The sequence below is a fragment of the Myripristis murdjan genome, chromosome 11, assembly GCF_902150065.1.
Source record: "Myripristis murdjan chromosome 11, fMyrMur1.1, whole genome shotgun sequence".
NCBI lineage: Eukaryota > Metazoa > Chordata > Actinopteri > Holocentriformes > Holocentridae > Myripristis > Myripristis murdjan.
The window spans coordinates 23,596,763-23,622,937 of record NC_043990.1 but is presented as its reverse complement, the minus strand read 5'-3'; the positions used below and the strand labels follow the sequence as shown (position 1 = coordinate 23,622,937).

The following is a 26,175-nucleotide window of genomic DNA, read 5'->3' as shown; positions in this document are numbered from 1 at the left end:
TCGATGACACACTGTATGCGACTGTTGTAGATTTTTGCTCTGGTTTATAGTTTAATGAATTGTCCTATCTCCAAAATATCACTTTTTTCAGGAACTAAGAAAGCACAGCCTTGTTTTGAGCTTGATCACCATGTCTATTTCACTTTCTAAATAAAAAGCTCCATGAGCCTACGGGCCGCCGAATTCTCTCGGCCCACAAAGTAATCTTTCAGCTGAGGTCACACCATGCAAATCACCCAATTTGGCGCTGTGAGGTCACCCAATAGCAACAATATGCAGCCTGGGTGTATCTGCAGCCCGAGTTCATGTAAATCTCCTTCCCGGGCTTGTCTGTTTTTTATTGCTGTGCATTTACAGTCGTAAAAATACAATTATTCCCTCTGTGTTTTTGTGTGTGTGTGGAGGCCCTGTGTGTGCACCCCCTCCTCAAGGCGTCCCATGTCATTTCCATTTACGTTAACCCACAGTCTGGCTTGCCTTTGTCTTTGTCTGGCCGGGCCCTGCAGCGCCCGCGTGCACCATTACTGGGCCGTTGGTTTCCCGAGCCGCAGGGCCAAAGGGCGCCTCTATTGGTCCATTCTAATGCACATTATCATGCATTGTTGTTCCCTGTTACTGTTAATCAGCTCAACCCCGCGGGGAAGGAGATGTCTGGAAGAGCAAGGGTTACTGGGAAACTCCAGTCCAGACACTGTCGCCCGTATGGACACATGATGGGGCGAAGATTGTGTAGATGCACAGAGAGAGAGTGAGAGAAGGGGGAGGACTTGGTCTTCTTATGTCGGGAGCGCACACACACACACACACACACACACACACACACGTAACAGCGTCGTAATCCAGGATCTGTTTTCTGCTGATACTGTTAAAGTGGATCTGCACAAAGGGAAAGCAGGCAGAGCGTGAGGATCATCTGGGTGCCAGGGGGAGAACCACACTGGCATCCCTCCATCCTCCTCCCCCTCTTCCTCTCTCTCTCTCTCTCTCTGTCTGTCTGTCTGGCCATGTAGCTGTCCAACGTGGGGGGAGGGGAGCGAGGAACATTCGCCAAAGTCTGGGACACCCCCCTGCCCCCTACGTCCACCTTCCCTCCCCACAGGCACACACTGATAATAATATATAATACTCCCCCTTTAAATAGTGACTGCCTCAGAGTCATCATTGCATCCCCTATTTTTGGCCTCTGCCTTCTCAAACTCATCCTGAAAGTCAGCATGGATCATTGTCGCCACAGTTCTACAGGTGCTTCAGTAGTCACCCTGTAGGCCACGGCCCCGTTCACACGTTACCCAACTCCCTCATCCCCCGTGAACTCCCTCTCTCGTCTTTATATATATAAAGTGACACAACGAGGCTCAACTCTTTTTTCCCCGACAGTTTTCCGCCCCTAATTCCTTCAAAGGGAATCCATGACGAGCGACGTGATGGAGAGATACGAGGAGATAGCTCACTGTAAAACCGACTGAGACAGAGATGGAGCGCAGCACAAAGGAAAGGAGAGCAAAAAAAAAAAAAAAATCTCTCGGCTTATCGCGCCTGCTCCCTCCGAATCAAGATCCAATTTAATCCTCCGTTCCATTTTGCCTCTGCCAGTCTTCCTCATCGTCATCGTCCCCCTCTTCTGAGAGCTTCTCACTGTAGGCCTCGGGGGCTGGTTATGCTTTTTGCCCCCCCCCCCGGGGAATGACTCACAGTAAATGAAGCACGGCCTACAGGTTAGTAGAGATTAACAGGAGCAGATGTTTCATACAGATAACATGCCAAAACAGTCGCAAGCCCTACGCCACGAAGACCCCCACCGCCTCCTGACACACTTAGCAGCCGGGTGTTGTGTTGGTTTAATGCCTCTCTCTCCCTCCCTCCCTGCGTCTGCCTTTTACCCCTCTCGGGGACCTGTGACTAAGTGGATTTGCGTCTCTCTTCTCGCATCGCTCCCAAAGGGATCTCAGGCCTCCATCTGCAACAAAATGAGGGGTAAAATAAAGCCGCCACCACCTATTTAACTCAGCGCTCCCAGACAGATAACAGTACACAGGGAAGAGTGTTGCGCAAGTCTTTGCAGTGGCAAGGCTGACATCGATACACTCAAACGCATGCCAACCAAACACACATGGCCGTCGCTTTGCCCCATTCACCTCCATTCATTTAGCAGGAAGTCCCATTCAGAAGCTCTGGTTCAATTAACACCTGCCCAGCCCTCCCTGCTGCACAGGAGGTGTGACGCTGAGAGAGACTCCAGCTGAACCAACAGAACCAGCAGGCACATACATGTGAACACACACACACACACACTCACACACACACACACACACACAAAGACGACTGAATGGAGGAAACCTAAGAGTGTTTATCTGTTTCTCCCTTATTTTACTCCACGCTATCAATTCCAAGTCGCTCACAAAGCAAAATAAAGACGCCTTCTCTCTCTCTCTCTCTCTCTCACACACACACACACACACACACACACACACACAAAATACAGGTTGAAACTGAGCATCACAAAAAGATGCCGTGCAAGAGTGCAGCCTACATTGCGGCTATTTCCACTTAGGGTGTAATATTTCTGTACATTTTCCACTCTCTAGCTCGCTCGATCCCACACACGCACACACATACACAAACACACATATCAGATTTGGCACAGTGGTAGACTGCTGGTGTGAGAATGCGTAGGTGTGCGGCACCCTTGGTGAATTTGTCCTTTGATGGAGTTTGGTTGCACAGAGCAGACAGAGGAGGGAAGTGTTCCTCCATGCTGGTTGCTGGATAATTGTGCCCAGTGTTTGGACTGTACCTGTCCTCTCCCTCACAGCTCTGCCACATTCCCTCTCACAGATTTCTGCACTCTCTTCCCTCCCTGTCTCACCCTCAGTGCTGTCTCTTCACTTTCAATCCTGATTTTTTAGTGTTAGATTGATATATTGGGTCCATATTGGCCTTGCGTTCAACATCAGATGTCAGCCGGTCACTGCTCTCCCCATGGGTATGACAGTTTCTTTGATTGCTAATTTATTTTGCATGGGTTTTAACGTGACATTCTGATCAGATTCCATGGCAATGTCTTTATTACAAACCGTCACCATATGATGATGATCATGGTTGCTATGACGATCTCAACCATCAAGATGACAGTGGTGATGACGACAGTGACAGTGATGACGATGACCACGACGGGTTTCAGTGGAGAGTTTTGCTGTCCCACCTCGCTTCAAATACCCTTTCAGAAGCTGTTCAACCCTGATAAGAATGAAATTCTGCGGGAGACACTGAGTACTTTCATTTTTAGTTTCAAAAAAACAAAAAAAAACGTGTTTTTTTTTGGCATGAGATTGGCCAAATTGCAAAGTCTAAATGTCAGCTGCTTGTCTGCAGCTTCACTCAAAAAAAAAAAAAAAAAAAAAAAAGATTGTACAAGCTTTGGTTGAATCCAACCACCGAATCACCCAATCTCCATCTCTTTCTTTCTCTTTCTCTCTTGCTTTCTTCATCCCCTTTCCTCTTCCTCCTTCTCTGTATTTCCTAATCTCTCCTTCTCCATCAATCTCTCGCTCTCTTTCTCCCCCTCTCTCTCTCTCTCTCGCCTCCTGTCAGAGCCACTGTCCCCCTACCTGCTCGCCTGCGCTGGTACAGCCCCCTGTCTCTGCCTCTGTCAATGTATTTTGCCCTTATAAGGAGAGAGCACAGGCAGACTGTACTAACAGTGTGAGCTCGGCGGGGGTGTTGCAGGGGGCAGAGAGACCACAGCCACTGTAGCGGCGGGGTGAGACGATGGCGAGGAGGAGGAGGTGGATGGAGAGAGGATGGGGTGTGGAGGGAGGGGGGGTGCTTGAGTAACCACACTTCTGTCAATGACTCCAAGTAAGATGACAGAAATAGGCACAGGGAAGAGGAGGAGGACGAGTGAGGGAGGGGAGGCTGGAGAAAGAGAGAGAGAGAGAGGATGTTTAGGAGAGGCAGGTGGATGTGGATGTGAGGAACATATGTAACATTACCGCACCTTAGCTATTAAGAGACAGTGTGCAGTTTTCAGCAGCAATTTTCCCCTCATGCCAAAGGTGCAAGTCACCCAGTCCATACAGCATATATTTATCCACACAAGCTTTCTCTCGCTCTCTGTCTTTGTTCTGGCGCTCTGAATGGTGTGTCTGCATGATGCCAGCTCACCAGCCGCCCACATGCTCATCGATATAGAAGTCTAACATTTAAAGTGGTGAGAGTCATGGAGGAAATGTAGGCTCCGGTGAGGACTTCTGCGGTGCAACGTGAGCACTCCGCGCTTCAGATGCTCCTGAAAGCGAGACACCGAACCTTCTTTGATTCGGATTTGTGTGGAATAAAAATGCACTTTCGCTGGATGAAGCTGTTTTAAACTGATCATATGAGACTGGTTACATGCACGCAAATAATTACATCTTAACTTAATTAAGGAAACACACACTAATACTAGATGCTGTTATATCTGATTTTCTTAAAGGGGATAGTCAGAGTAAGCAAAACCTGGTTAACGCAGCTAGATTCCTGCTCAGTCTTTTGATTTATTGAGGTAGTTAGATTTATTTACTTTTACAGATGGATTATTAAATGAATCTGTGTAAACTGGGTTGTAAGAGAAATTGTTAATTTGAACTCTGCACTTGTAAACAATATATTGCCTTAAGCCGATTACTCCCAATCCCTGTGGTTTTGATGTGCATGTGCATGTTACTGTGTGTGATCTGAAATGCTCATCAGCACAACACTATTGAGATATAGCATCTTAAATCAAGATCACTTTGATCAAGTCAAAATAAAACATTTTTTATCATTACAATTACTATTGTCACCTTTTTAACTGGTTTAGTTATTTTCCCAATGCTTGTATATCATGACACTTGCATCTAAAATGCACTTTAAATGAATGTGCTTTGCTTTGATTTACTCTATGCTTGTCCCGAGCCTCTCTGTACGCCACTAGTGCACTTTACTTTCCCTTATAATTCATAAAGCATGCCTTAAAACTCATCTCAGGACAGGCGCACATCACAGGCAAGTCTTTGCCATTCATGCAACGGGGAGCAAGATGGGACAATTGACCTAAAAAATAATAGATAGTATATAAATAATCCAAAGTGCTCCACCTTATGCTACTTGGCAATAATGCTCAGGTATTAATATTTCAGCAAACAGACCTCCATCTCTCTCCTGCTCTGTCACATATTGTGGGCTGTGTCTCACTGCTTTGAAAAGGCAGCCTGTCCTCATGTTCCCTTATCAATGCAAAACCTCACATGGAAAATGTCCATATATGCTTATACTTATACAAGCATGTAAGATCTGATATGATGGGAAAACAGAATCCAGAGCATTCTAGAGTAGATAGCATGGTTCAACCTCTTATTTATGTACTGGAGGACTACATACTGAAGGTATCTCTGGTGGGAAACTTTCCCTTGAAGCTTATGCAAATTAACTTACTCATCGTCCTCCCTCAGTATCCTTGGATACGTGTGATTTGTTCATTTTGCTCTCCTCCACTGCAGAGCCACAGTCTCTCAAAACCAGAGAGCCCTGATCAAGTGATGATCATGTGTCTCAGCTGGGGTCGGCCTCCTCCGTTCAATCTAACACACATCAACAAACACACACTCACGCACACAAAGGCCAGTGTGTGTGCCGACACCAGCGTGAGTCCAGGCTTGACGGCATACAGAGCTGAATTTCATGGTGTGGTGAGATTTGAACAATTTGTCTGTTAGAGTTGAGTTGTTCTGCAGAGTTCACTACAAGGCCTGACATCAAACGCAGTGTTTATTCACAGACAACAGGCAAAGCTCACCCCCTCTCTTCCCCATTTCAAAGAGAACATCTGGTCACTGGCATATCTGAGTCATTATGGGTGGCGATGCTTGTGATAACTGTGAAATTAGAGTATTTCATCATTTGAAACCCTTCCAAAGCCTATTGAACTGAGTCATTAAATGATCTCAGTCTATATAGGAGTTTTGCAAGAGGAGCCGATAGCAAGGCAACATTGATCGTGTAAGACAAGCCATTGTGCCATTGGGGGTCACACAGTCATGTGTGTCAGGGCTGACTGGTCCAAAAGCCCCATGGAAAGCTCAGGCCGTCACTTTCAAGCTGCAGAGCCAGCAGATTCAAGCATCTGTTTGTTTCTGCAACTTTCAATCAACATAATATCTCCTGAGAATCTGCGCCATCACCCATGGACTCCTACTGACCTTCTTCAATGGCTGTTTTGAAAACTGAGGATGGAAAACTCTGCCCAAAAGGCACATCCATGCATCATACAAACATTTATCGTTACACATATTCACACTGCAAAACACTAGACACTTATGGATCTAATAAATCCAGAGAAATATCACTTCACATTTTAATATGGTCCATTACGGCTATTCAGGGGCGCCGTCTATGGGGGAAAAGTTAGGACAATTCCAAGGGCCCTTGCCTGACAGGAGCCCCCAAAAAAGGTAAAAACTAATATAAAATTATTAAACCATCATTGAGTAAATACATTTTTTTTTTCATGGGGCCCAAAATTCCTGGCAGCGCCCCTGCGGCTAGTTACCAAAGTCCAGCCATGACATTGTAAAATTGATAACTGCTTGATGCATTTACGTCCTCACTTAGTGTGAGGAAGAAAAACTACTTTTATATATGTGCATTCACAGATAAAATAAAATAAACAATAGCATCATGCTGCATTCACAGTATTAGATTTTGTAGCTTTACAGTCCATGCATTCTCTAAAAATAACGAGTGCATAGGTCTACTGTCGGGACATTGGAATTTCTCCGATTTTACTTTATCGTTTCATTTTACTGGTATGAAATCTTCCAAATATTATCAATAAATTCAGTTGAATGTTTACCTTCTAGATCAAGCGCCCCATCCTGAGTGTTCAAAATGGCTGCTGTGGGTGAATTCCATTACATTTGGATGTAGCATAAGTTAATAATTTTTTTTTTTACGTTTTATAGGCCTTATTTGACTCAGTGTACTTTATGCACAAGCAGAACATATCAATCAAGGTTATTATGCAGACAACATTCAACATCAATGGCAAGACAATGCTGAAATAGTGTTTCAGGATGAAGGCGATGAAGTTGGGGGACAGTGCGGGACATTACTCTCAGTTCCACATCATGTTGTCTCTCCTCCACACCTCAGCCTCGCTTGTGCCCGTGCTATGAACCTCTGTCAGCCTGCGCTGGAGGGCAAAGTCCCATCCCAGCATGTGTTCAGTGTGTTAAGTAAAAAGCTAAATGGCATGCCCCGCTGTACAACCATGAAATAAAGATGATTCCTCCATGAACTTAAATGCTTCCTCACTGTTGCTCACTTGCTTTTCCCTTCATCGTCATCATCATTTTTTACTTCCCTCCCAGGAGTGTGTCAGTCAGCGCATCATCACTTCCACGTTTCTGCATTCTGCACTACAGATGGCACCAGTGTATTCTGGTATGTGGAGTTAAGTCAGAGATAATACACCTAATTAAGACGTTCTTTGAAACAACAATGGGAGTGTGTAATTTTTAAGTATGTATGTATATAATATCTGAAATACTGTTGTTCCTCTGAAAAAACTAGTCCCAGCCAATGTAACAGTGTCCCAGTTAATAATGTATTGTAATAGGGAGTGCTGAGGAAACACAGAATTTACTTTAATGTTCGCATGTGACGCGTCTGAAGTGTGTTTTTATAATGCTGTACACTTTTTCATGATGTGAAAGCAGCCGTAAAGAGATTCACTTCTCAGATACGACCACAGAAACAGGAAGGCTCACATTTATTTTTAGGCCCGCATTAGCTTCTTCCTCTGGGTTTCCAGAAACACCATGGCTGCCACTGCGCACAGCAACGCTCCGCACCAGCCAGTTGCTATCTTTTCAACTTCATTTGTTTATTGAATATCATACATGCGGTCACATTTTCCATCCTGATTTGCATGCGTCATATCTGGGAATGATCTTTGTTTTTGGTGATGAATAAAGATGATGTCATGTGACAGGGCAGGCATTTCATAATTTGAGGAGCCTACAGATATCTACCACTTGGCTACTATGGTGTGCTCAGTGCTGAGTGGTATCTAGTTATATTCGCTTCTAGTTATACGGTGTTGCTCGGCTAAAACAAATCATTATGAGAAAGCAGTGTTATGCACAATTATATGGCATAACACGGCCACAAAGACACTCCATCATGTTGGAGGTCAGCACGCCCAAAACATTTTTATATTGCAAGGAAGAATCAACATATACTGTAACAATAGCCTACAGTGTAATGCATGTACACATGTAAGTGTAGATAATAACAGAACAATAACAAAATGCAAGCGAGCACGGTAGCTGTAATAAATAAATAAACAAATAAGTAAGTAAATTAATTTAAATTAAGTTAATAAAGTAATGACTTGACTAGAAAATGAAATAATTATAATAAATAAAATAAATCTTAAATAAATAAATGTAATTTAAAATAAAATAAAATAAAATAAAATAATATAAATATAATAGAATAATATAATTTAGAATTTAAAATAAAATATATATATAATTGTAATTAAATAAATAATATAATTTTGGTTGCTAGAGGTAGAAACTGTAAAAAATATATTGCTCTGTTTTGCTCAGAAATACAGTAAGCTTGTGTTTTTACCCAGTGCAATTTCTATTGGCCGGCTATGCAGTCTTGAATTTTTTTTTTTTTTTTTTTTTTTATCATTATTATTATTTTTTTAATTTAGCCTTTGCATTGCTTTCTATAGAACTGAATGAAACGTAAAGTTTTCACACACTTTGGTGCAGAGTCTGATGACATCTTTACTTGTCCTATGCCAGATGACAAGTGTTGTGTCTTGTGCTCATTTGACCCAACAGACTGTTCAAATATTAATGACGGCCACAAAGGGAGCAGGCCATTGACTGGACAAGTGCTACCGCCCCTGTTTCCTCACTCTGTCCCCAAATACACTCATGTAACCTGATTTTAAAAGGCCAACATGACTCACTAACCTCATCCTCCCGTGCTAACCTTTTTCTCTCTAATGCACACTGTGGTCGAGTTGAGCAAGGCAGCATTTGGCCTTCACCTCTTTCACCCACTTCCTGTCCCCTGGGTGGGCTCGCAGACAGCCGGTCAAGCACTGGTCGGGGTACAAGAGCCCCAGACAATAGACATTCTGTTCCCCCTATACACACATACATATAGGCATACACACACACACACACACACACACACACACACAGGGAGGGAATTCAGGCATGGCTCATTTACCCCTGCCCAGTCGTCAGGGCTGCGACCCTAAAGTAAGGGGCCCTGATGAGAGTTTCACTATTTCAGATTCTTACTGAGCTACAGAGACAGAAAGGGAAGGGTTAAACATTAATGGAGGCGCGCACACACACACACACACACGCACGTACACACACACACACAGAGCATGTACACAGTAGTCATACAAAACTGCTCTGGTGAAAATAAACATGTGCGCTGCTACATCAGTGTCAAGCCATACGCTCCTATTTACTCTGCGCTCCGCCGTCTTAAATATAACACCTTCACACTTCACGCTACTGCCTACAAGCGTGCGGCGATAAAGATGAACCACTTCTTTTTTTTTTTTTTACCACGTCTGCAAATGTGACGACCCCTCCAACCCCCCCCCAACACACACGCACACACACACACACACACCCCTCACTCAACATCTCTGTACCCCCTCCTTCAGGCCCTGTGCAACAAACAATGCTCACACCCCACACTTTGCAAAAAATACACCCGTACACATCCTTACTCACCGTCATGATTCACTTTTGCACTGTGTGGACAGAAAGAAGTGACTCTCTCGCTGAAACAATGTCAAACACAATACACAACTGCGCCACACCACACACACACACACACACACACACACACACACACACACACACACAGAAACAGAGTGCCCCCCTCCTCTTATTGCCAGCAGGCTAGTGGGAGATGTTAGTCAAAGGGGGAGAGGGGAGGGGGTGTTGCGAGGACATGCTGAGTGTGTTTGTGTGTGACAGAGAGAGAGAGGGAGAGAGAAAGAAAGGGAAAGAGAGAGAGAGAGAGTGTGTGTGTGTGTGTGTGTGTGTGTGGTGGGGGTCTTTGTGAGCAAGAGAGGTAGGAGGAGATGGGAAAAGGGAGGGGGGACGTAGTGTTCTATTTCTCATAGACCAGCAGCTGTTGGGCCGAGGCTGCTGTCTTTAGTGCAGAGAGAGACAGAGAGAGGGAGAGAGAGAGAGAGAGAGAGAGAGAGAGAGAGAGAGAGAGAGAGAGAGAGGGAGGGAGGGCTGTGTGGCGTGAGGCAGTGCGTGCGCTCAGTGTTTAGGTGAATCCACAGCCCTCTGGCTCACAAGGATAAAGGATCCTCTCCAAGGAAGACAGAAAAACAACACAGGGACTTTTTCCTCTTTTTTCCCCCTCCCTCTTCACTCTTTCTCTACACGTTTTCCTCGCTCCATTCTCTCGTAAGCCACCAGCTCCTGGTGTCTGTGTTTCCTCTCTTTTTGTTGCCTTTGCCCCGTTCTTTTGTTCCCTGCATCCATCTCCTCCGTTTTACCTCGGTCCAAGCAGGAAGGAGGGAACCACAGAATCCGAGGCATCATCCGTCCCTCTTGCACGCCCAGCCGGTAAGCCGAGCCGACACTCTCTTTCTCTTTCTCTTTAGCTTCTTTTTGCCTCAGCATCCGTCCAGTCCTGGTAGCAGCTTAAGCGTACCTCCAGTCCCACCCTGCACCTGAGCCAGAGTGGGCTTGGTTTGGGAAGGAGGCTGAGGCTGGAGGATGGCTGCGATGGCTGACTCTAGAGGGAGGCTGGTGGGTGACTGGTGGTTGAGGCTGGTTACAGAGGAGGGCATTTGATGCGGGAGAGGATAAGGAGGAGGATGAGAGGCGATGAGGAGGCTCATGGGTAAATAGAGAAGGTGAGGGAGCGGAGGAAGTGAGGCTACATCGGGGCAGGATCCCCGAGGGTAAGGTTGGTTTAGCCAGAACACACCAACCCCCATGGGGTCGGTCAAGTGGGGCTCGTTCTCTTCCACTGCAGTGCATAGCCACAGCAACACGGTCACAGCCACAGTCACACACACATACACACACACACACACACACACACACACTTCAGGCTATTTATTGGAGCCATTCTTTCCTAAGCAGCTCCGGTGTAGCTGCCGATATGTGTGCATTAGCTGGGACTCTTCATGAAAACGCTTCTGTGTGCTAATGTGTGTACGTTTGCAGTGAAGGATGACGGCTCAGTCGCGGGACATATGTGACCTAGAACCATCACAGTGCATGCATCATATATCACATTAATGCACTTGAGCGTTCTGTGCACAAATTGTGTGTCAAGCACATCTCTGTGGTTCTCAGGTCCGTCATCACGCGCACTGTAGCAGCCGTCGGTGGCGTCGATACACCTTTTAGACATCGGAGAAGGTGTGAGAGACGTGCTCGTGTGAGCCCCCTCTGCAAACTGCCTGCTAAAAACAATAGCCCGAGATTGCACTGGGTTGCATGCGGCTAGAGTGAAGGAGAGAGGAGAGAGAGGGAGGAAAAAACTGAATGGAGGGATGAGTGAGTGAGGGCTCAAGCTTTTTCAGAGGCATTTCATCTTTCCCAAATCTGAAAAGATCCGGTCCATCCCACGCAGAGACATAAGAGGGGAGGAAGGGAGATGGAGGGCACACATTAGGCTGTTACGTGAAGGGTTACAGCAGCAAGGGTGAAGCTGTGGTGCTGCCATGTGACTATGCAGGTCTGAGCACTTCTTTGTGTGTGAGGGGAGAGAGAATGAGAGAGTGATACAGTGGATGGAGAGAAGGATAAAAAGCAAGATAGAGATAAAGGAAGAGAGAGAGAGGGGATGTGGTTGACTGGGTGAGAGGGGCCGAGAAACGCAGAAACAGACAGAAAGAGGTGTGCAGCTGGAAGATCTCGCCTCTGACTATCCAGCCTGTAATCTTCTGACTTTGGGTATAATCCACATGAGTAGATTAAGTGATGATTTACTGCCATGTTGACTTTCATAATGCACCGTCACAACATGGTCATACACACACACACAAGCACACACAAACAAAACACATAGTGCTTTCAGTTTATTGCGTGTCTTCCTACAAGAGACCAAGTTGCTGTGTCAGTATGCCATGTTGCAACATAAAACAATATAAATCACATTCTACATGATTTTGCTCTCTTATCATATTGTAGGAGACACCTGCACATCCACCTATACACACACACCGCACATACACATAAACTGTATCTACACATGTATAGGCACGCATACACATTTATAGACACATATGTGTATGTACCAGCGCATACACAGAAATATGCATATGCGTGTATACATATACTGCACATGTACATATGTGTAGATACTGACACATACACATAATTATGTACATATATTTACATGAATGTGTAGCATATGTGTGTGGTATGTGCACATATACATTTGAATATAGAGATACTGTACATTTAGGTATATACATATTCTATGCATATTTATTTATTTTTTTGTATATAACATTATTTCAACCTACTCGAGATACAAGATTTTTGTACATTTATACAGTATGTATGCCATACATAGGCCTACTCATATATTTGTCATATATATGAACCCAGTGCCTTATATGTAGGAAAATGACTTCTGATGATTTTCATAGTCATGTGCTGTCATATTAAAGATGCTTATGTCCAGAAAGAGCCATATCGGCTTAATACTGCCTCCATGCAGCAATATGTGCTGGACACGTATCTAAATATGCAGATTATGCCCCATCTTCTATGTATGAATAAGCAGCAATGAGACAGCCAATACGTGTGTCTCGAGCGCACAAGTGAGGTGTGTGTTAATATAAAGTGCGTGCGTGCGTGTGTGTGTGTGTTTTTCCGTCTGAGATGGAACGATGGCTGCTACGGTATTTACTCCGCTGTTGCTAGGACACTCCCTTTGAACATTTTAACTGAGCCTTTTCATTGGCCTGCTGCGATGATGCAAGATTCCCTCACCCCAAATCTTTCCTGAGCGCCCATAGAAACATGCCCGTCTGCATTTCCTTCCCTCTCGCCTCTCCATCTCTGTCACTCTTTGTCTCACACCCTCTCTCTCTCCCCCTCTCTCTCTCTTTCTGTCTCTCAGCGCCTCTTATTTTCCCTTCTCTCGCTGTCTCTATTCATCTCTCTTCCTCCCTCATTAACTCGGCGTCTCGTTAATTCATTCCAGCTCTCAGTGTTTCTCGATGTCTTCCCGAGCCCCCCAGTCAGCCTTCATCGCCTCGCTATATTCCGTCACTTCCTTCTCCCTCGTCCAGTCAAATGCTCACCTCAAAATGGTGTTGACGGCGTGTCGCGGTGTTTTCGCCGCACCGTCATTCTGTCCCGCTGTCTTCCTGGAAGATTAGTACTGTGTGTGTCTCACAATGCACCCATTTCTCCGGTCCATATGAGGTGCAGTATCTTGTTAGGCTGCCATAGCATGTGTCAGGATTATCAGATTTGACAGGGCGGAAGACAGGATATGGGGGCTGTGGGTTGGAAGGGGGCTCTCTTTGCATTTGTCATAATGTTATACCTACATTTTCCTCGCTACATCACCTTATGTATCTCCATCATTCCTCCTGAACTATATGCATAGTTCAGGAGTATGCCATGCAGTCACATTATCAGTGGGATTAGCTCATTGTCACACTACACTTCCTATCATGACATGTGACTTTTGGCCCTGATATCTTGGCTAATACAGGCTGGGTGACTGCGAACAGAAGATGAGGGTATTCTGGGTCAGAAAGGGCAAAGGAGGAAAAAGGAGGGGAAATTTATTCTAACTTCTGTTTTGCTCGGTGCTTCTCTCTCCGATGAGTCTCTGTTTGTCACCTGTCACCACATCTCGTCAGGCGTAATGAGGTGTTATGGTCTCCCTGAACTAGACATTACTGAGGTCACAGCATAACCTCCGCTGACAGTCTGACAGTGAATAAAGCAGCTGAGTGACATGCAAAAGAGCGCAACCACCGAAAAGTGCTGTGGTTAACACCTGGAAAAGTGTGAAAAGTCAATTAAGGAGCGGCGGCGATTTCGTCAAATAGAAATGAGCCACGAGCTGTAGGAGGGCGGCTTTACCCAGCAAAAATTCATGTGGATACATCCCTGCAGAAGCCAATCCGCGTGAATAGAGTGCCAAAAAAAAAAAAAAAAACTGATTGAAAAATGAATTGCTCTTTTTTTTTTTTTTTTTTTTTTTTACGTGGAAGACCTTATCAGACTGACTTTCAGTTTTGCATTCAAACACTCGAGAAGCAGCCGGAAACATCTGAATGGACAACCACCATATTGTGCTCAATCCCTCAATTAAAATGAGACATCTTCCATATGTCTGCCCATGTGGCGCGATTGATTTTTCAGAATTCTTGAGAAAACTCAATCTGTAGTTCATCCAAACACTCTTAATCTTGTTGACTGCCCTAATCCATCTGCCCAGCTGCAACATCTGTCACTCAAACATCTGTTGAGGAGGTCCCACGTTGGTTATTGTCGATGTGCTTTTTGCGTTAATTGGAGGTCAGATGTCAGAGATGAGGAGCAGACTGGCATTGCCGTTGGGGCTGGGATGATTTGGGAATTTGAGATCTGATCCTTCTCTACCTGGTAATCCTGTGGTTTCTAATCCAGTGGTGTCGGGAATTAGGGATTATTCCCTCGGAGCAGAGCTGATCCAGTTAAAGGGGCACGGGGCGGAGCTACAGGGGTGCAGGGTGGTGAGGGTGTGTACCAGGCTGTATCCGAGCCGAAGTGCAGGACATACAGGGCATACACTCTGGGCCTCCGGCTGCTTGGAGGGCTGTAAAAACTGGATGAAAACCATGCACATGTGCTAGATAAATCTCCATCTTCATAAATGTAGTCTTATAGTCACTGTTAAAATCTTGTTTTTCTTGAAAAAGGTAAAAAACTGCTGGTAGGATGAGATAATCCCACTAATTTCCAAAGTTAATCAACTTGTTTCCAGGATTTTCTTGAATCAAGAGTCCTTTTCTTGATCCTAGTGGACTGATCTGCCATACTCTGCCTTGTATTTGTTCCCAGAAAAATTGAAACGATCTGTTAACATGGAGATGTTTTTGCAGTGTGCAGTTTGAAAAATGAATACATAAAAAACTGATTGGATATTTAAAGTGATGTCGCAAAGTCTCCTGCATTCCAACAGTGTATAAGTCTGTATGTTGTTTGTGTCACATCGAAAAATGTACGAGATGTCTAATCTCATATTTAGTCTAAAAATCTTTTTCTTTAAAGTACAAAATGCAAAATTGAGGGTCAGCTGAAGCGAGCACCATTTAGTGCCAGTTGACAAAAACCTGGAATAAGCACATAATCCATCAGAGAGTCAGGCAGCTGCTGAAAACCATGAAGACTCAACTCTCAAATTTCAGCTTTTTCCACATTTTTTCCCAGTTGAGTTTAAATGGTTCAATCAATCATGGTTAATTTTGCATCTGGGCAATAGTGCAGCTTTAAAACGAATAAGAATAAGGCAGATCACCTCACCAGTACTGAGAACATTACGCTTGAATCCAAAAAAGCTGATTTTCATTGAAAACAAATGACATGATCTATCCCATAGGCAAATTGTTCCACTTGCTTTAAAAAAAAAATAGATTTTAAGAGTCCAAACCTGATTAAACAGCTTGTGAAAACTGATATTTCTTGCAGCGCATGTAGAACATGAAGGCCTTCCCTGATTACACACGTATCTAAAAGTCGGGTGACTTCCCCGACTCAGTGAGAGAATAAAATCAGGAGAAAAGGGAGACCTAATTCTCAGTGGCGAGGAAGCTGAGATCAGATATCTCCTCAGTCATATTACTTAACTCTCAATGTTCAGCGACACTTGTGGAAACTACTGAAAAGTCCAATTAAACTCTGTTATCATCCCTGTTCTGGGCGTCCTGCTGAAAACTATTTGAAATGTATGACATTATATCCAGTAAGACACAGAGACAGGACAGCGAATCCCCTCCTGCCTCTCTGAATCTACTTCTAACCAGACATGATTAGACTTCTCTCTGTGTCTCACTCTCTCTCTCTCTCTCTCTGTCTATCTCTCTCGCTCTCTCAATCAGATTACCTCTCATTTGCTCACTGAGGAGTTCCTACAGATTTTGTAGCCTGTTGGCTGTCAATCAGATCAATTGCCATCCACTAACATCGATGGATGGCTCAAATGCCCGGCCTCTGGCTGCACTTAAAATCAATATTCCCCAATTCAATGTGCACAGCATAAGAGGGGTGAAGCTGGCTTAGCCCTATGGAAGAGCAGAGAGCGAGAGCGAGGAGGAAAAGCGAGACAGCGCTCCAATTAGTGTTTAAAAAGTGAAGAGGCAAATTACCTACTTAGAGATGGTATCTCAATCGAGGCTGCAGCTATCTTAATAAGCCAGAAGCTCTGGCAGGTAGAAACCAAGTGTTTGGTTACTGAGGCTCTGAGCGAATGTACACTGCAAAAATCTCCATCTTAACAAGCCACTGATTTTCATATTCAGTGCTAAATCTTTCTGAAAACGGACAAATCTGTCATGGATGACATCATCCCACTTGTTTCCAATGCATTTTCACTGAGTCGGGAGTTTTTTCTGCGCTGATATGTTGCAACAAGGCAGAATGGCAGATCATCCCTAGAATCGTATCGGAAGATGACATTTAAAACAAGTGGTTTTACCTCATCCCACCGGCATTTTGTCACTTGTTGAAGAAAACAAGATTTTAAGACTCAGTATGAGATGAAATCGCTTGTGCATGTGCAGGAGCAGTCCGGGATGAGCACAGTGCATGAATGAGGAAGCACATTTAGTGTAACACCCATGATGGGAGTGGCTTTGGCATGATACAACCCTAGGGATTCTGCTGGTGGCTGTGTGTGCGTGTGTGTGTGTGTGCGTACGTGTGCGTGTGTGTGTGTTTTGTGCCAGTTCTGCCACAGGCACAGCAGGATGCTGGCAATCATGCCTGTGTTCAGTGTTTGATCGGTCAAAATGGCTGGCTAGTGAGGCTATACACACGACAACGCACACACACGCACACACACACACACACACACACACACACACCCACACACACACACACACACACACACACACTAATTGGTTCAGCTTGAGCCAGTGTGGAACAGGCTGCTATCTATATATCCTTCTTTTTGCACAGGCATATCCTCTAAAACAATCAGTGGACAGAAATAAACTCCACAATGAGCCAAGTTCTCAAACTCTCACACCATGGGACCAGCAACAAAGTGTCCCCACTCCTTCTTTTCCATCTTTTTCCATTTCATTCTCATCATACTCCAGCATTTTATTCTCTCTTTCTCTCTCTCGCTCTCTCTCTCTCTCACTCTTTGCATCAGCTTGAGCCAGTTTCCTACATTTCAGACTAGCTGCAGCGATGCCCCCTCCCTGTGGGACAGGGAAGAGTGTAACACTGTATCCTCTGCCATGTGAGACACACTGCAGCACACTGTGATGGAGCATCGTCTCCGTCAAGGACATGCCGGCTCTTCCCAGCCTGTAGAGGGGACGACCTCGACACACCAAGCTGAATATAGATTCTAGGTCAAGACGGGGGTTAAGGGTCACCAATCCATCCTCCATGGTCGTGTGCTGAGGCCAGGGAAGAGATCGGAGATAAGCGTCAGAGAGAAAGACAGAAGAGAGAGAGATGAACAAATGAGAGAGGAAGATTTGAGGTTGTGGCCACAGTACATAATAAATATGGCTGTGCTACAGAAGATGGAAGAGCAACAGAGATTGAGACAGACAGGCAGGTAGACAGACAGACACACAGACAGGCAGGTAGACAGACAGACAGAATGGACTGAACGAGTGAGGGGAACTGAAGAGAGAGGAGCATCACAGGAATACGAGACACCAGGGAGCTGAGCTCAAACTGCCTTTATGTACTGGTTTATGGGAGTCTCCTCTCTCTCTTGCTTGCCCTATCCCACTCACACACCACACCCACAACACACACCCACACACGGCACACAGACACAGATACAAGCATGTAAAGTACATTTAATTCAGTTTAATTCAGTCCACCTGCTCACTTCAAATCAAACCATTTTATTGTGATTCCACTGAAATGAAGCAACGATTAAATTCAGACCAGTTCACATGTGCACACACATTCACACAAATGCACAAACACATGCAAATACATGCACAGGTATGTGACTGTGTGCCACAGTATCTATGAGGGAATACCTCAATATGGAGGATATTGTATGAATAACTATCGGTGCTTTCATAAGATATTTTCACACAGGATATTCAGTCATCAGTAATGTGGATATGATGACTAAGCAGGTAGGGGCAAATAATAGAACAGCTACATCAGTCTTATAAGTTCAGAAAATTGCATCCCCTGTAATCCTCCTTAAAACCAGGAAGATCTAAAACTTAAGTCAAAATCCCAGACAATACTTTTCTCATTTCATAAACTCCATATAATATTGATATATCACCCAGTCTATGCAGTGTTTCACATGCAGACACACTTATGCAATTTAAATCAAACCAGTTCAGTTAAATGGATTCAACTCAATTAAATTTTATTGTCATTCCTCTGAATGAACTGAATATGTATACATACATGTGTGTGCACACACACACACACACACACACACACACATTGCACTGCCCTGACCCATATAAACCAGTATGTAACCAGTCCATCAGGGACAAAGAGCGTCTGTCTGTACAGACGTGTGTATCGCTTATTTCTTTGTTTACTGATAGCAGGGGGTCAGGGAAGGACAGGGAAGAGGGGGGCAGGCAGAAGGAGGGGATCCACATCAATGACACTGGCAACACACACGCACACACACACACACACACACACACACACATATACAGGCACCCCACGAGTGTATGTAAACCCCTGAAAGACTAGCGTTCCTTTTGATCGCAGCTAATTGGCATCCAACACCCCAAAAAAAAAGACAACAAGGGCTCCAATCAGACATACACGCAACGCCAGACAGCGGGAGCGCACAGAGGAAATCGCTCCTAAACTGAAATCCACGGCTACATTTTTCTCCAATTCTGTTTTTCCAAGGTTCAAAAAGCCCCCGAGCGGAGCCCTGGTATTCAAATATTCATGGCCACATTAAATAAGCCATATATTAATCTCTGTGGTGGAGAAAAATGTGGAACACCGAAACTGAATTACGCTACCAAGATTTCATCATGTTAGTACACCTCAACACACAGCAAACTGTACATAAATATGCAAATGAAACCATTTAAGTGCCTAATGCATACAAATCCCTTAATATAGACATCTTCATAAAATCACTATGAAAACATGGAATATCAATGCTTGGTTTTCACCTACTTCTGAGCAAATAAGCCATGAAATCCCCGAGTTCCTGCCCCAATTCTTTATTTTACTCCCAAAAATTATCATATTGAAGTGTAATTTAGTGTATTACACAATGGAAATGGATTCAAGTGCAGCTTAAATGTCCCATACTATCTCCCTCTCCCTCCTTCTCCCTCTCTCTTCCTCTTTATCCTCCCTGCTTCTTTGTCAGCCTCGCAGCGCAGAATCACAATGCTCATTTGCAATCACCCTTTCATGAGGCACCATGCGCTGCTCTGGACTCAGACCCAGCCAGTGTGTGTGTGTGTGTGTGTGTGTGTGTGTGTGTTTGAGGAGAGAGAGAGAGAGGATGGAGGGAGAAGGGGGAGGGGTGATGCTAGAGAATCATAAACCCCTCCTTCCTTCCTTCTCACCCTCTCTCTCCCTCTCTCTCTCTGTCAGTGTGTCTCTCACTCTCTGCCACTCCATCCCTCCTTTGCTCTCCTGCTTGCTCGCTCTACCTTTTTATTCTCCCTCCCTCTGCACCTCACCGAGGGAAGGCAGAACGTGTGTGTCTGTCTATAATGTATGTAATTGTGTGTGTGTGTGGGTGTGTGTGTGTGTGCGCGTGTGTGAGTGAATGTGTGTGTGCCTAAGGCAAATTGGCTGTAGCATTCCATCAGCGGTCAATCTTTAGCGTTGGTCTAGCTGGTTCTGACGCTGCCACCTCCCTTTAACTCCTGACACTGGGCCTTTGTCAATGCACATCTCCTCTCCTCTTTCCTCTCCTCTTTCCTCTCCTCTCCTCTCGCTCTTGTTGCAACTATGACATCCATGAAAGTGAACAACCACCGATTTTAATTTACATTTTGGCCCTGTAGCCATGTATTCCTGGAACTTACACCAGGTTGGCACCACTCTCCCTACCAAGCCATTTAGTTACATATTCAGTGTTAAAATCGTGTCTTTCTTAAAACAAGTGAACAAGTCTGCCAGAGGGATGCAATAATCCCACTTGTTTCCAATGCATTTTCTCTTATTTCTGGACTTTTCTGCACTGATACATTGAAGCAAGGCAAAATAAAAAAATAAAAAAAAAAACGACACTTGATTCCAGAAAAGGGAAGGGACTACATATGCAAATTAACTTCAAATTATGTTTTATTGTCATACTCACTAATGCACACTGTCCCTATGAAATAAACAAATAAGATAAATGAAATTGTGGAAACAAGTTGACTAGCATTGGAAAAAAGTGGCATAGTTTTTTTCCCCCCAGTTTAGACCTTATCTTCCTGTAACTTGCGCTAATGTGACAGGTCTTGCTGTTTTTTTGTTATTCTTTGATTTTATCATTGTGAGGCTGATGTCCTCCTATAAAGGTGGGTGAGGTCTGTGTCTGCAAATGAAAAGGTGGATTAAGAGTTTAGGTGGGTTTACCTTCTGCTACATCCCTGCTGCCTTCCTTTCTTTTCTCTCACACACACATACACACACACACACACACACACACACACACACAAACATGGAAGCAGGCGATGCAACCGCAGCCCCCTGCACTCATCTCCATCTTCACAGAGAATAAGCTGAGAACAAAGAGGGCACGGGAGAGAGGGAGGATATATAAAAGAGACATGAAGGAGGATGAGGTCAGAAGGTGTGCGGCGAGGAGGCGAGTTGAATGAGCGGCAGCATAAAAGAGGGGAACGGAGCGAGAAGGGGCTGGAAAGAGGGGTGTGTCGAGAGAGTTGAGGGAGAGTGAAGAGATGGAGAGGGAAGCAAGAATAGGAATAATCACCATCGGGTCTTTAAGGGAGGACCTGTTCAGTGGGCAGAACTAACGTGAGCTGAGTACCTCGGACACTCAACAAAAACAGCCAGATGTCTCCCCACAATGACTTTGTGATTTCTCTCTCTCTCGCTCTCTTTCTCCCCTCAGTCTCCATGTCTCTCTCTCCATCTCCATCTGAAACGCATATCTGCCTAAAGTCAATAAACAACAACTGCTCTCACGGACCGTCCCTCTGTGGGATCGCCTCGTCTTACGGCGTTTCATTTCTGGAGGTTGCAGAGTAGTCGAATATTTGATTTGTATGATATGCATTCGTAATGGGGCTCATTCAGTGACGGCGCCAAATTTTCACAGTCACATTTTAAATATCAAAGCAACAAGTGGTATATAAAGTGGACTATAAAACATAAAACGGCAATGTAGGCAACGGAGTCAAACCAGTTGGAGACCATGCAGAGAGTATTGAAAACAGCAAGGTATGAAAGTGCATCGCCAATTTTCTGATGAAGGGAGAACAAATTAAATTAGATGTCTGTTCTCAATTTGATTTGATCAAAAACGAACTAATAATTGTGAATGAGGTAAGGGCAATTCAGACTCGGTTGAGAAAAAAACATGGAATAAGCAAGTAATTATCAGTGACTGAGACAATCTCAATCACACTGAAGCAAGCATCAAATTTTGTCTGATCAGTCTCAAGGGTCCTCCTCACTTCCTGGCAGTTTTACACATAACGACATAAGAAAATGTGCAGATGCCAGGGTGAGTTCCTGAGCACTTACCAAACACTTTGTTCAATAGCGTGCACGTTTGAGGGAGGTGAGTGTCTAGTGATGCAATGTGCATTTTGCCGAGGAAAAAGCAATCTGACTTCACTGTTATCACACCCGACGCAGTTATGATATGAAATGCCTGTCATTGCCGGGTGCAAAGGGTCCTATAGGTGTTTCTGATGACTATAAATACAGACTCAGGTACGCGTTTAGGAGCTGCAGGAGGTATGAGCTACCATGAGCCGGCCTGTGAGCGTCAACCTCCCGTTTTCTGATTCGTGCCCTCGCCTCTCCTGACCTCGCCACGTCCTGTGAGGTGCTGGACCTTTGCCCTCTGCTGAGGGATCAATAGGCATCAGGAAATTCACTTGCAGACAACAACAGTCACAACAAAGCTCCCCGTGCGAGGAGGTGAAATCTAATTCCACAGAAGGCACGGTGAACATACAGCCTCCACAAGAAGAAAGGAGTAAATCTATCTTTCGGTCTAATCTATCTATCTATCTAAATATACATCCATCTCACATCCATCCTTCCCATGTGACCGGCAACACTGAACTTTTCCGGACTGCACGTTGCCATGAGAATTGGAGCTTGGTTTCCCTGGCAACGATTTCTCAAAGCAGCCCATTTCGCTCTCTCTCTCTCTCTTGTCTGCATTCTCTCTTGATGAGATGCGATGATGCAAGGGCAGCAGCGGGAGTGTTAATAGTTACACCAGTCAGTGGATAACACAATGTTAGAGTTGTGAGCGAGGCACAATGAATTAACATAAGCTTGACAGGCTTAGCCCCATTATCTATAGAAATGTAAAAAATGGGATGCCAACGCCTTCTAGGGTCTGGGATTAGACTCTGGCTTCGTGAGGGGCGACGCTAATGCTGATATGTTTTGGAGAGAGGCCGCAGATGTTCAGCATCTGGAAACTATACATCATACATTTCTAATCGTGTGCTGTAATTGGACGAGAGGAATTTCATGTGTGCCTATAATCACAATACGGGGAAACGAATCTCATAACTTGAACAGTACCGCTCCCCCTTGAACTATGAAGCAAGCAAGGATGTTTATTGCTTAGCAACGAAGAGCAAATTTTTATCTTAGCTGAGGGCCAAAATAAAATGATTAAATTAAAACCCAAAGCTCACATTGTTGTTTAAAATTTAAGCATATTGCAAAGTGGTATCATTCCTACACCTGCAATCTTATAGATTATTGCTTCAATTTGAATGTGTTCTTGTAAGTGCTCATTTTTGTCCAATATCTCCTTCTCCCTAAAGTGGAAAAGCCTCTGAAAAATTATTTTTAGACTATTATGAGGCACTGAAGCTCTCAAGTGAAACCCGTATAGCTGTAATCAGACTCCTTCCGGTGAGTTAGCCGTTCCTTAAGTCAGAGCGATGCAGGTGTTCTCCACTTTATCATATAGGTTAAAGCATGACATTGATTGGCTGTCATCTGATTTTTAAATAAAGCCTAATATTGGCAGAGCAATATATCAGTCTATGGAAGCCCCCTTGTGGCTCCAGGGCTCTGCATTTGTCTCTCTTCTTTTGTCCTTCCTGCCCTTGGTGGCTCTTCCTCTGCCCTTGTGCGTCTCTCTTTGCCCTTGCTGACTCTGTGCAACTTGAATCACCGGCCGACACTTACACATTCCTGCTGTGCATGGTGTTGAGAAAAATGTTAATACCTCTCTCTCTCTCTCTCTCTCTCTCTCCCTCTCTCTCTCAGGTGGTGGGTGCTGATGCTGTAACCAGTGTGTGGAGCTGACAAGCCCTGGTTGATGCAGTGAAGTGTTCCAGAGGGATAAACGCAAGCAAAGGTAGGAATGAAAAATGAGCGGCAGGGGGGGAAAAAAAGCAGAGAAAAGGGAAAAAATGGGTAGCACAACGGCGGAAAGACAAAACAAATAGGGAGACCGTGGAGAAGCACCATATGGGGAGGTCAGAGAGAGGAGGAGGGGGCTGGCGGAGAACGGACAGGGGATGGAGAAACGGTGATGGGTCGAGAGGAAAGATGAGAGATGAGAGAGGGAGGAGGGAGAGAGCAGTCAGCATCCTTCCTATGGGTGCCATTCACAGGCCAGTGGCAGGCCGAGGTGGATAGAGAGACATAGGTGGAGAGAGTTTAGATGGTTTATTGGTGAATTATAGCCTTAAAGGAAGGCATTTTTGGCCAAAATACCCTTTTAATTACTTACTTACTGAGAAAAGATGTTCAACACCATTTTCACCTCTGTATGTCCAGTGGTTCAGTGCCTATGGGTAGCATTTCATGTTAGCTTAGCAAAAAGACTTGAAGTCTATGGGACTTGTTAGCCTGCCTCAATCAAAGTGAAAAAATAAACCTTACTGCAGCTCTGAAGGTGTCTTATTTACATAATGTATAATGTGTGTTTGAAATACACATCTTGGGACCATCTAGCTTCTCCAAAAGCCTCAGAGATGCTGTAAGGTTTATTTTTCACTTTGACACAACCAGGCTAATGACTCCCATAGACCTCAAGTCTTTATGCTAAGCTAACACAAAATGTTACCCACAGGAACTGAACCACTGGGCGTACGGAGGTGAAAATTGTATCGAACGTCTTGTTTCAGTCTGGGTAAGTCAGATAAGGGGGATTTTGCACGAAATGTTGGTGTATTCCTTTAAACTCAGCGAAGGAGCTGGAAAAGATGAGGTTTGCTGTTACTGTGATCTAGCACAGTCCACACCAATGAAGCTCCCAGCGTGAAACAAGAGGAATCTTTCACTGCGAACAGTCTGGCTTCTCACGGGGGTCCAGAGGGGGCTGGGCGGCCCTGCTTTGCTGCCTGGCTTCAAGTCTCCACCGGGTTTTGCTTTTCAGCCGCCGTGTGAGAGCCAAGTTGTGTCTCTATTGAGGCTGAAGGATCCCCTCGATCCAGTCTCTCCTGCCGGACTACAGATGAGAGCTGTGCGCTGTGCAGGCCCGGTTGTGTAAGAGAGGCACTTTGCTCCACTTTCAAGCTGACTGCCTCTCCACGGGCACTGATGCAAAGGCCGCCTGAGCGTTTGCCTGTAAAAGAAACCGCAACCAGCAGCCACCCAGCGAACTTCCTACTTTACAGAAGGCATGTTCTCACCTTCAAGTCTGTGCACGCGTGTTACCTAGAGGACAGGAGGCAGAAGACGTAAACGCGCGTCTGCACAACGGCCGTCACCGTTTTCCCTTCTTTTTGCCCGGATTTATTTGCACCTAAGGGCCACCGGTGAAACTGAATGGCACCGTGACAGAGATGCGCTGTGACAAGACAGTGCAGCCAGGAGAGTGCTGTTGAGTGGTGAAATAGAGAAGTGAGGCGGAGAGGAGCGCTGGAGGGGATTTTTTTTTTTAAGGAACCCATTCTGACGTCAGAGACGGGCGAGGAGAGAGACAAGGAGAGGGAGTTTTGTCTGTCGTCTGCGGGGGATATACAGACACACATCAAGACGGCACAGCCAGCGGAAAAGACAGAAATGTAACTGACATGCACGCGGCTCGTATTGACTGACAAACACCCCCTCCCCTTATGCCCTCTCCCTCAGACAAACAAAACATCCGGATGAAAAAAAAAAAAAAAAAACACTTCTACCGCACTGGCTGAAAAGAGAAAACCACATGCTTTTAAAATACATGGCAGGAAAAGAGAAGTGTGAAGTGAGGAGGACAAACCGAGAGGCAGGGAGAGGACGAGAGAGAGAGAGAGAGAGTGAGAGCAGAACTTTGCAGCGGAGTCAGTGAGACAGGAGAGAGAGAGAGAGAGGCAACTAGTGCTACCCTGGGACTCGGGTTAGCGCTCTGAACTGGGCCAACCTGGGATTAACGCGGCAGCACTGCGAGGCTCGGGTGGCTACACAAAGCAGAGAGGACGAGGAGAGGAGGAGGAGAAGACGAAGGAGGGGAAAACGAGGGCGAAAGATAAGGGAAGAGGTGAATCGTTTGTAGGAAAACAGGGTAAGAGGAGAATTCGGTGTGATTAAAAAAAAAAAACTGCTTGGTGAATTACATCACCATCACCAAAACTTGCATTCCTGCTGCCATTATTTCAAAAATTGATTACTAGGCGAGTCTTTCAAATAGTAAAGATGGTTGTATTGGATTATTATCGTGGGCACCTGGATCATTGTGTGTGTGTGTGTGTGTGTGTGTGTGTGTGTGTGTGTGTGCAAGCGCTGGATGCTTTTTCTACCTCCTCTACTGAGACGAGGAGACGATATTACC

At 45.0% G+C, this 26,175-nt stretch overlaps 1 protein-coding gene across 4 annotated transcripts in view; it reads left to right on the top strand.

Annotated features, from left to right (window-relative positions):
- The first annotated feature begins 10,259 nt into the window (after nt 1-10,259).
- fam49al (family with sequence similarity 49 member A, like) overlaps nt 10,260-26,175 on the top strand; it is a 34,185-nt gene continuing 18,269 nt past the window's right edge. The window contains exons 1-2 of one of the 4 annotated variants that reach the window (XM_030063809.1): nt 10,260-10,655; nt 23,685-23,775. The gene's annotated coding sequence lies outside the window, so the exon portion shown is untranslated. Of the gene's footprint in view, nt 10,656-23,684; nt 23,776-25,522; nt 25,909-26,175 lie in introns of those variants that run through there. The other 3 variants (XM_030063807.1, XM_030063810.1, XM_030063806.1) reach the window with 3 other exon arrangements.